This window comes from Gossypium arboreum, chromosome 3, assembly GCF_025698485.1.
Source record: "Gossypium arboreum isolate Shixiya-1 chromosome 3, ASM2569848v2, whole genome shotgun sequence".
Taxonomy (NCBI): domain Eukaryota; kingdom Viridiplantae; phylum Streptophyta; class Magnoliopsida; order Malvales; family Malvaceae; genus Gossypium; species Gossypium arboreum.
The window spans coordinates 128,260,816-128,271,730 of record NC_069072.1 but is presented as its reverse complement, the minus strand read 5'-3'; the positions used below and the strand labels follow the sequence as shown (position 1 = coordinate 128,271,730).

Below are 10,915 nucleotides of genomic sequence, written 5' to 3'. Positions count from 1 at the left end.
TGAAATATTTAAGAGAATGAATTAGGGATGTAACGTCCCCTAACCCTATACTTTCACCGGAACAGGGTTACGAGACATTACCAACCAGTACAGTCCAATTCCGGTCATTAATTAAAATAAATATTCACACACATCCTAGTTTTAAGATGTCGTCTCTTTAATGGGCCCTCGCGGTCCAATATGAACAGTAAATTCAATTCGGGACTAATTTAGAATCATTACGAATTTTTAGTAAATTTCAAAATTCATACTACATACCGTTGCCAACCATAATTTACTCATTTCATCAATACTTTTACAACCTAAATGACTCTCATTAAACATCCTGGGTACATGCCACTATCAATACTCAACATACTTTACCTTAATGAATTCGGGATCGTCCTGGGATGCTGATTCAACGTACTATCTTTACTTAACCTGCGCACAGAAACAAACCGTACACTGAGTATGGTATACTCAGTGGTGTTTCTATAATTTAAACATTTAATAATATAACAAATACTTAAGATCATAATAACAATTACAATTATGCAATTATTTATTCATAGATAAATTTCAACTACTTACCATATAAATTTTATACAAATCATATAATAAACACAATAACATAATTGTTCAATTCTTAACGAAATCCATTATTATTTACTTCATTCTTTCACTTACTACTCGGTATAGCTTTCCTTAATTTACTCACAATTCATTATCATTAAACTATATTCAACTATACACTTATCAATCATATTCCATTTTAATTCATTTCAATAACTGTCAATTTCATTTATATCATATCAACTTACTATCCCTGATAGCTTTCAGTATATACATACGATTCATATATCTCAAATCACATTTCAATTCATCAAGTGGCATCATATATCATCAATTCAAACTCCAATCATTTCATGAACCTTTGGTTCATATTTTCAATTTCATAACTAAATTTTCAATTCTCAATTCAATTTCTCGTTTCATTTCAATAGCTTGATCAATCAAATTTATTCGATTTATCTTTCACTTATTTACCCCTATTAACAAACCCGGACTTTGACGGATACACGGATTCCAACCCAAACACACCAAGATGGCACATTGTGCCTAAACGGTACATAGTACACGATCGATATCGACACATAAAGTGCCTAAAACGACACACGAGGTGCCTGATACGACACACGAGGTGCCTGAAATACGATACATAAAGTGCCTGATCGATAAAGCCGGCAAATCCCGTACACTTCCAGATCCTATGGCATGCCAATTATATCCAACTTAGCCTGACTAGTTAATAGGGTATTTCAATTCTCAATTCACTTTCATTTCCATTCCAAGATTACTTTTCGATTAAAATTTTCACATTCAAATCAATTTACAATTCAATTATACATACACATTCACCATTCAATTCAATTCTCATTCAACTCAAATATCAATACTTACCTTATAATTCACTTATTAAATATAGAATTGATATAAAACATTTAATAAAAAGTAATTTGAATTATAGTAATACAAACCGTGAATTTCTCGTTTTAATCCTCGATAGGTTTCTCCTTTCCTTTGTGCGCCGATGTCTTGGGTTCTTTGTTAACTACGAAAATAATAATAATTTATAATCATCAATATAACACAATTCAATTTAATCCATGAGCCTAAACATGCAAATTTAACCATTTTTATACATATAATTCCACTATTTACTTATATGTTCATTCAAAGCTATCTACTTGAGTCATTGTTACTAAATCATTTACATCTTGAGCTAGGAAACTCCAAATTAAGATCCACTAATTTTCTATGAAACTAGACTCACATATATTCTTACCATAAAATTTTTAGAATTTTTGGTTTAGCCAATAAGTACAGTTTATTCTTTAAAGTTTCCCCTATTCTACTGTCAAACAGTTCTGACCATTTTTCACTAAAAATTGATTATCTCCTTGTACAAGATTCGAACGATGTTCCCGTTTAATTATATTGAAAATAGGTTCAATAAGGATTTTAAAAATATAAATTCCAACCTATGATTAGTTTTATACAATTTTTAATGATTTTTCAAAGTTAGAACAGGGGAATCGGAATTCATTCTGATCTTGTCTCACAAAACTTATAATATATCATGATCTACAATTCTGTTGCTTACACTGTTTCTTCTATAAGAAACTAGAATCAATAAGCTTTAATTCTATATTTTTTTCATTATCTAGTTCGATTTATTCATTTTTTTGTGAATTTTCAAAATCAGAACACTACCACTGCCCAAAACTGTTTTGTGAAAAATGTTAATAACCAAATTTACAACACCAATTCACACTTTATTTCTATTCAAATTTCATTTAAACTCAATATTTTCCTAATTTCGAATTTTTTTCAATTTAGTCCCTAAAACACATAACTTATAGTTTACTTTACATTTCAATCTCTATTCTAACTTAATTTCATTCAATTAAACTCCTATTTCATCATTTTGTTCAACATGAACTTTGTTTAAAAACTTAAAAACTTCTAAACTACTAACTTAATTCTATCAAAACCTTATTTTAATACTTTTAGAACATCAAAATTAAGAGAAAAGGACATGATTGAACTTACCAATTAAACTCCAAGCTTCAAAAATCCTATTTCCCCTTTGCTCTCTTTTATTTTCTTCTTTCCTTCCCCTGCTCGAATGCTTTCTGTTCTCTTTTCTCTATTCTTTTTGTTTCTTTTCTTTACTCTGTTTCTTTTATTCACTTTAGTTACTAATAATATATAATAATAATTTATTTATTTATTTATTTTTTACCATCCACTTGTCAAAATTATACTATATAACCAAGTAAAAATCTTAGATTTTTACTCCTTTTGCCGCCTCATCTTCCCAAATAGGCTTAATTCCCTATTTGGTCCTTATTATTTCCTACTAATTTATAATTAAACTTTTACTCCTTATTCAATTTAGTTATTTTTACTAATTACTCTAAATTAAGCTAAATTCACCTAATTTAAACCTAATTAAACACATCGCTAAACTCATAAATATTTCTAGTAATTATTTCGAATTCGATTTACTAAGACGGAGGCCCGTTAATGTACTTTTCCGATGCCCGTGAATTTTGGGTCATTACAAGGGATGGCTTTTTAGAATCTCAACATCAAGCGAGCCTCTCTACCCCAATCCAAATGCCACTTGAAAATCCAGTTTCCTCAACTCGATAAGAAAATTAAAACTCGAGCTTAGTGATGATCGAATCTGCTTTGTCACCACTAACTTTTAATTTTAAATGGCCAATTAAGTCAGCCCTATGTTCACAGTTATACTCACAAAAAATGCGAGGGAATCTGGAGCTAGCACACTTTCGACAATTCCAACAGAAAATGGTAAAGTTTATAAATATTAAAAAAAGGGAAAGAAACAAACACCCTAGGAAGACGCCTTAAGCCTAACAGTGGTCAGACTTATATGCTTCGGCTACAGCTTGGGAGCTAATAATCATAGCTAAGGAAAACATGGCTTTTGGAAGAGCAACATGAGAGCTTCCCGCTACTCTAAAACGTCCCCTTCGGCTACAAATGGTTTTACTTAGGGACTTTCTTTATTGAACATTTTTCTTTCCCTCTGATTCGCTGCTTTCAGTACCTGAAAGAGAAAAATGATGAACCAACGACTCTTTTGCCTTTGAAAAAGTTAAAAAATTAGGATCAAAATTTTTCTTAAAAGATACGGAAGAATGTTTATTGGGGTCAAGAGTTTTAGAATTCAATTCTACCATAGTTTTGATTAAACCTTCATAAACAGGATTGAAATGTAAAAATGACTTACTAGAATTTTCATCATGGGATTTTGCATCATTCTTACTGTTATTAGCCTATTTCATATATTTCATTCCCTCCGTATTAAGATCGACCAAAAGAAGTGGTGGGTCAAGTGGGTCCTGAAGATCTGTATCATTACTTGACCCAACAGAACCCCGTGTATGCTTCATCAAAATTCCTTGCTTTTGAAAAGTGGAGTCCATAGCAAGCTTATTGTTACCCATTAATAATTGTACCTTCGGCACATTAAGTCCAACACCGCTCGAATGTGCCCATATGATAATCTCTAGTATTTTTCCATTAATCGATCTAAAAGTTGGCCTTATTTTCTTACCATCCAGCTTTTTTAAAAACTCCCATTTTTGGAAATTAATCTCCTTAATGCCTTTTTGTTCATCACTGATACCAATAGTCTATTTTCCAACGTGATTAAAGCGTCAAATCTAGACTTGCCTGATCCAGTATCCGATGATTTCGGTTTCTGGTTTCAAATCTCTTTTTTATTTTGGCATAATTTTTGTTCCACAGTCATCCATGGGCCAAAGGGTTCGCCCATCTCCACTGGAGCAAACTTCTTGACGATCGGAATAGAGGCTTGCTCCTTGCCACCAATGGAGTTCGGATCTAGGACAATGGAAGGGAAAAAGTCCTTTAGGTGACCACAACAACCACAGGAGAAGCAAACTGCTGGCAGAAATTCAAACTCAACCCTTTGGACCTTTCCATTGACAAGGATTTGTGAGACAAGTGAATTCTCCAAATCGATAAAAACAACCATCCTCCCAAACCGTCCCCTTATGACACTATCGATTTTAATGTCCAATCGGGTCACTTTACCTATCAAGCTACCAATCTCTTCCAAAACTTGTCGCTTACAGAGGAAGCCCGTCATACCTAAAAAGCGAATCCATGCCAAAACCATACTTGGAAACAACTTCAACAGGCTAAAACCAACCTCCATGTGGACAGTAAGCTAATGACCATAAATAACCCATAGCCCTTGAGTCAACACCATATCATAATCATCCTTGTTTTAGAACCTAACCAGATAATACCTGTTGTTGAAACCATTTTAAAGTTTGAAAAAATAGGGATCGACTTTTTAAACGATGTATGGAGTCGCCACCAATCTTTGGTTTAGGTGTGATTGAATCACCTAATAAATCATTTTATTAAAATATGGATTTTGGCCTACGAAAAATCAAGAAACGGGTTCGGGAGTTGGTTACGTACAAGGAAGGATTAGCACCCTCGTAACGCCCAAAATTGGTACCTAATTGATTTATTTATGTCCTAATGTTGAAAATTTAAAAAAAAATTGAAATACGATTGTAACGCCCCAATTTTCGAGAATCCTGTAAATGTTGGCAAAATTTCATGCTTTAATTTTGTCATTTATGAGTGAAATTATGAAATAGGACCTATGTGAAAATGTTTGAAAATGCTATAGGCTAAATTGAAGTGACCAAATAAATAGGAGTGCAAAATAGGAGGATTTGCATGACAAACCTCCCATTTTACATGAAGTGGCCAGCCATCATGTTGTTGTAGACAAAATGTGCACTTGATATCCATAATTTATGGTACAAATTGATACAAATTGATAATAGGTTAGGTAAATGTTCCATGATAATAGGTTAGGTAAATGTTCCATGATAATGGGTTAGGTAAATGTTTCATGATAATGGGTTAGGTAAATGTTTCATGATAAGAATTTCATGTCTTTTGTATTAAACAATTAAATGGATGAAATATGAAGTTTTATTAAAAGAAAAAGGGGTGAAAAGAACAAAGTTTTGTCCATATTTGTTCATCATAGCTGAAAGTTAGAGAAGAGAAAGGAGAGGTGAAAGCTCTTGAGTATTCGGTCATTAGGAGGAGGAAAATTGAAGGTAAGTTCTTGGTACCTTGGTTTTATTTTGAGGTTCATGAGTTCATCTTGATTCTACCTTAACTCTTGAAGCATATTTTGGTTTTTAGTTGTGTTGTGAGCATTTAGTCATGAATTAAAATGAAGGAAATGGTTGTTGTTTCATGTTCTTTTGATGAAAAATGGAAGATATGTGAAGTTGAGCCAAACAAATGAGCATGCATGTGCTTTAGATGCTAAAGGGAAAAATCGGCTAACATGTTGTGCTTTAAAATGATGAAATGGAGATTATGCTTAAGTAAAAATCATAGATATGTGATGATTGATTGGTGATATACATGTTTAAATAACATGCATGCAAGATAGGTGTATGAAAGAGTGATTTGGTAATAAATCTGCTTGGGACAGCAACAGTAACGTGACTTTGGAAAATCACCATAAATTGTGGGAGATGAATTAGAAGCTGAATAAATTATGTAATTAAATATTAATGAGTCTAGTTTCAAATGGAATAAACGAGAACATATTTTGAATTCTGTACAATGAGAAATTTGATTCGTAATGAAGAGTGGTCAGATTAGTCAAACAGTGAAACATGGGAAACTTTGAGAAAAATCTGGTATTGATTGGCTAAACAAAAAATTCTGAAAATTTTATGGATAGAAGACATATGAGTCTATTTTCAGATAAAATTAACGGCACTTGATTTGGAGTTTCGTAGCTCCAGTTATAAATAATTTAGTGACTGTTGTTCAGGAAGACAGCTTGCAGTGAAATTATGATTATGTGGTAAACATTGACAAAAATTTGTTAATGAGTTGCTTATTGATTTCTTATAAGCTTACTATGATCTGTAGGTGTGGTTGGCCGAATATTGTAAGGGGTTAATACGTAGTTTGTATTTGAATAGTTAGATTAACATGTTAGTAATCCAATTGTAGGCGGTTCGTGTGTGGATCTCGTCAGCATATCGTCGCAAACAGGTGTGTAACTAACACCGTCTTTCTTAGTCTAGATCGGCAAAAGTCGAAAAGCCGAAATGCCGAAAACCGGTATTTTGTAGATTTGCGAGTGTGCGAATGCTCGTGAGGTAAATCGATTAATGTTTTTGGGAAGTTACAATGTTTGGACTGCAAAGTGCATGATTTCTGTGCCCTCGATATTTTTGGGCCTAATGGGCCAAAATTGGAATGATGGGCCAACGGGCCCAATTCGGTAAGAACCCTCGGTACGTGATTCTGTAGTACGTGAAAGGTAGGAATATGCATGAAAAACCCTAAAATAGATAAATTACTGAAATACCTTTAAAAGTGAAAAATTTACAGTTTTACCCCTAGGAGATAAATTACCGAAATACCCCTAGGGTTAAATTGACTTAAATGCATGTTTGACTGTTGTTATTTACTGCATGCCATGTTGTTATTATCGATGCATGGACTGGGATATTGTGAGGAAGAAATCTTGAAAGTGGCTTGTCCACGTCTTTGGAGGCTTTGCCTCAATTTATTGATAACTAAGCAAGCAATCTTTGCAGCTGTGGAGTGTTAATTTGGATGGGTTGAGCTATCCCCACATGGAGTGTATGGCTGGTACGGGTGGAGTGTAGTGGTTGGTGGGTTGAGTAGTCTCCCAAATGGGTTTGCATATGTTATTGATGTTGCATGTATTTTGAAATGGGCCTATGGGCCATCTTGTTATCTGAATAAGGGCTAAGGCCCGTTTATTGTAATCTAAAAGGGCTCGCCCAATACCACTCATTACTGAATGGGCTTAGGCCCAATGGGCTTGAGCTGACTTGGGCTTTGAATGGGTTTTCCTTACACACTGAGTTTCCCCAAACTCACCTCTTTTATTTTCATCCACGCAGGAAATCCCCAACCATAGTGGGCTTGGAGCTGTGAGGGAATTCGGAGTGGCCATCCGTTCTGAAAGTCTGATTTTCTTCTGGTGAACTGACATCCTTTTAATTACGTTTGAGGTTTTGGGCTTTTAAATGTAATAAAACCGCTTATTTATTTTTGGTGGTTTTTAATATGTATTACTAAGATAGGTAATACTTATTTTAACTGTTGAAATTGGATAGCTTTAGGGCGCGTTTTCAAAAACAACAGTTGATTTCAAAATAACACGACAACAAGCAAAGCTTCCGCAATGAAAGTATTTTCCAAAATTAATCACTTTTCCTAAAAATGACTTAATCAAATCGGTTTCCTAGAAATATCCATGACGTTAAGGTGTGGCAATGGTGGTATGCATGTCTAGGATTGGATCGAAGGAGCTTGGTACTTAAGCGGTCCGATGGACTCACCACCTCTTTTCGGTTTCCTACCGGTGCATGACTTCCATTCACTTTAACCCTTAATGAATTAATCTTTTGAACATCAAGTACGATTTTCTGGACTTAGAATGGAAAATTTTTTTTAACGCAGTTTCCGGATCAACAAAATAAAATGTTTTGAACGCTTCGATGTGGCATGTCGGATCCGGCCATAACTTCTGGGCCGGGTTTGGGGTGCTACAACGATCCCCTTAAAAGTGTGTGCACAACTCGAGTTGGATTTTAGGATTCACTCATTCTAAAGGAATAAAATACCACATCCAGCACGTTAGGACACGATATTTTAAGCCTCCAAAAAACTGAGATCACCTCATGATTTCCAAAACATGCGAAACAACTCAAGTTGGATTTTAAGATTCACTCGTTCCAAAGGAATAAAATACCACATCCAGAACGTTAGGACACGATATTTTAAGCCTCCAAAAACTGAGATCACCACATGATTTTCGAAACACGCGACAAAATTTTTTAAAAGGGTATTCGGTTATTTGGTCCAACGATAAATCGAAACCCAGCACGTTAGGGCACTATTCCTCGAATTTTCAAACACGAAACATTGCCTTAATTTGTGAAATTTCAAATAAGCAATTACAAAAACCGAGTCAAAATATACTTGCTTGATTTATTTGAAATAAAGGACAATCGATATTAAGTGAATATGAGAATTATAATCATGGTGTAACAATAAGAAATAAAACATAATTACATGTAGAAAACAATAAAATATGGAAAAAAACTCATAATACACAACCATCACAAAACAATTCAAAAACCCATATGAAAAATATACAAAGGAATAACACATGTTAAAATTCGACATAACTCTTATGTACACAAAAAGCGATAATATATAAACAATTATTAATATATATATAATATGCAAGAAGAAATGCGAAATAAATAATGTATAACATAATAACAGTAAAACAAATTGATTAGACTAATGATACATATATGAAAATGGAAAAATAAATAAATAATGCATATCCAAAGATACTAAAGTATTTAAAATATATAAAATAAAATAAAATAAGATCCCTAAGAGAGAACCAAATTATACATAAATATTTAAAAATATATATATATATATATATATATATATATATGATAAATTTAAGAGTGAATGTTTACATAAAATAATATGAAAACAATAGTGTACATAGAATAGAGCTAATTTTATCATAAATTATATGTATAATAACATATATATATAAGAATATTTAAATATAATAACATACAAAATAAGATATATAAAAAGCGCTAAAATAATGTCTTTTTAAAAAGGGTAAAACTGTCAAAGCAATTTAAAATGTATATACGGATATATAAAAAAAAACTGAGTGAATGAAAAAAATGAATTATGCAAACTAAAAAACTCAACTAAAAAAAATTAAAATAAAAGGGATACTTTGTAAATAAAACAAACCATAGAAATTAAAATAGGGATCAAAGTGCAATGCGCGCGAATGCATAGGGACCAAAAGCGCAAAAGATCCAAACTCCTAAACGCAGCACCCTGGCGTGGGCCAAATTGAAACAGTATGCAAATTTCAAGGAAATTTTAAAAGAAAATAAAATGCGAATTGGGCCAATTTAGAAGCTGGCGCGAAAGAGGGGGACCAAAAGTGAAAATTCCCCATCCAAAGGGAAAGTGCACGTGGACCAAGTCGCGTACTGACTCTACCCCTCCCAATGCTGTTTTATTTTATTTCTTAAAATTAAAACTTGCTTTAAATATCATTTTTTTTGCTTTAAAGAAAACATTTTAACTTTGATTTTTTTTTTTTAAAAAAAACCCTAAAGTTTTGAGATTCCCTCTTCTCCCTCACTTTCCCCTCTTTTTTCTCTTATTCGACAGACCAAAGAGAAACGGCTCCACCACCATTTTGAGCCAAACTTTGACTTCAGAGGCTTCTCCACGACAGTGAGTTCCCCTCCTCCTTCTTTTTTATATTTTCGTATGTGGATCCGAATAGGAACGGGAAAAAAATGGAAAAAAAGAAGAAACAAAATAAAGTTGCAGAAATAATCACCTTTGAAAATATTCTTTGGTTTATTTCTACCGATTTATGTGTGTATTTCATATACAATTTCTCTAAAAAAAAGGGAAAAAAACCACCTTTTACAATCAAAATTTGAAAGCTTTTATAGCCAAATACAAGCGGTTTAAGGCCATTTTCTTGCTCGTGTTGTAGGTCGTGAAGACATGGGAGCGGAGTGCACGGACATGGGGTGAACAATACGCGAATCGGGGGTCGTGCATGGTACGTGGAGGCTGCTGGTGGCCATTGCTGCGGCGCGAAACAGATGGAAACCCTAGGGTTTCCAAGTTTGGGCCTATTGTTGTTGGGCCATTTGTAACTTGGCTTGTATTTTGGGCCAAGTTTTGTAAATGGATATTTAATATTTTTGTTTCATTTTTTGGTTTTTGTATGTGTATGGACCCGGGCCAAAATTAGGTCTTACAGCTGCCCCTCTTTGCTCGTTGTTGTGTAACGAGAACTGAGCAAAGACCCTAAAAGGACCAATTTTGCCCGGTCTTGCCGAATCTTTGACTTCTTTGGTGCTTCTCTTCTTCAAGTAATCTTATAGCAACTTCAAGATGATAAGGTTTCTGACTTCAACCTGTTCCACTGCAACTTCAGAGAGACAAGGTCAGTGGCTAAAATCTACTCCATAGCCGATACATGGAGATAAGACTCGCCATTTTTTTTCTGTTCCATACATGGAGATAAGATCTGTAACTTTCAATTTGCTTCCTTGCTACCTCAGGAAGACAATACTTGTATCTCCAACCTGCTCTCTTGCTACCTCAGAGAGATAAGGCTGGTAGCTAAAATCTGCTCCACAGCCGATACATGGAGATAATACTCTCCATTTTCAGTTTACTCCATAGTCGATACATGGAGATA

The 10,915-nt window shown here is 33.7% G+C and overlaps 2 long non-coding RNA genes across 2 annotated transcripts; one reads left to right on the top strand and one right to left on the bottom strand.

Annotated features, from left to right (window-relative positions):
• Nucleotides 1-225: 225 nt before the first annotated feature.
• Nucleotides 226-2,734, bottom strand: LOC128290342 (uncharacterized). The gene is made up of 3 exons (XR_008280086.1): nt 2,593-2,734; nt 1,518-1,591; nt 226-420 (listed from the first exon to the last, which is right to left on the bottom strand). It is a non-coding gene; the product is annotated as an uncharacterized LOC128290342 (long non-coding RNA).
• Nucleotides 2,735-5,558: 2,824 nt separating this feature from the next.
• LOC128290209 (uncharacterized) lies at nt 5,559-7,731 on the top strand. Its single transcript, XR_008279853.1, has 3 exons — nt 5,559-5,687; nt 6,607-6,880; nt 7,533-7,731. It is a non-coding gene; the product is annotated as an uncharacterized LOC128290209 (long non-coding RNA).
• Nucleotides 7,732-10,915: the final 3,184 nt, after the last annotated feature.